This window comes from Mustela putorius, unplaced genomic scaffold, assembly GCF_011764305.1.
Source record: "Mustela putorius furo isolate JIRA1106 unplaced genomic scaffold, ASM1176430v1.1 tig00003898_pilon_pilon_pilon, whole genome shotgun sequence".
NCBI lineage: Eukaryota > Metazoa > Chordata > Mammalia > Carnivora > Mustelidae > Mustela > Mustela putorius.
The window spans coordinates 2702227-2703329 of NW_025422047.1; the positions used below are offsets into that span (position 1 = coordinate 2702227).

Here is a 1103-nt window from a genome sequence, read left to right on the forward strand (position 1 = left end):
TGAAGTAGTTTTTTTCCAATTTTAGTTTGTTGAGTATTTTCATTATGAAATGATGTTGAATTTTTCTGTATCATTTGAATCAAGTAGTTACTGTCTTTTAATGTGATATATTGTTTGATTTTCATATGCTGAACATCTTTGCATCACTTGGTCATAGCATATAATTTTTTTTTAATGTATCGTGGAGTTCAGTTTGCTTGTATTTTGTTGAGGATTTTTGTGTCACTATTCATCAGAGATACCAGACTATAGTTTTCTTTCCTTGCAGTATCTTTGCCTGGTTTTATGCCAGCTGAATAAAATGAGTTTGAAAGTGTTCCCTCCTCTTCACTTTTTTGGAAGAGTTTAGGAAATCATGTTAATTCTTTAAATGGTAGAATTTTTAGTGAAGCCATCTGGTTTAGGGCTTTTCTTTGTGGGGAAGTTTTGATTACTGATTTAATCTCCCTACCATAGAGTTCTGCCCAGATTTAAAATCTCATCATGATTTTATCTTGATAGGTTGTATTTTTCTAGAGTTTTATCCATTTCTTGTAGGTTATCCAATTTGTTGGCATGTAATTGTTTATAGTAGTCTCTTATGATTCTATTTCTGCTACACTACTTGTCTTCTCTGTTATTTTTTATTTTTGTTAGGTCCTCTACTTTTCTTAGCAATAATCGTGCCTCGGATAAACCTCATTGGCTACGATACTGCCACTGCGCAAAGCTAGGTTTTCTACTTTTCTTAGTCTACCTAAAGGTTTGTCAATTTTGTAGATCTTAAAAAAAAAAAAAAAAAACAAAAACCTCTTAGTTTCATGGTTTTTTCCTTTTCTTTCATTTATCACTGCTTTATTCTTTTTTTTTTTTTTAAATATTTATTTATTTATTTATTTGACAGACAGAGATCACAAGTAGGCAGAGAGGCAGACAGAGAGAGAGGAGGAAACAGGCTTCCTGCTGAGTAGAGAGCACGATACGGGGCTCGATCCCAGGACCCTGGGATCATGACCTGAGCCGAAAGCAGAGGCTTTAACCCACTGAGCCACCCAGGCGCCCCTATCACTGCTTTATTCTTTATTATTTCCTTTCCTCTGCTATCTTTTGGTTTAGTGTGTTCT

The 1103-nt window shown here is 34.3% G+C and overlaps 1 pseudogene; it reads right to left on the reverse strand.

Moving 5' to 3' along the window:
• Positions 1-629: 629 nt before the first annotated feature.
• On the reverse strand, positions 630-711 carry LOC123388420 (annotated as a pseudogene).
• Between the last annotated feature and the right edge of the window lie 392 nt (positions 712-1103).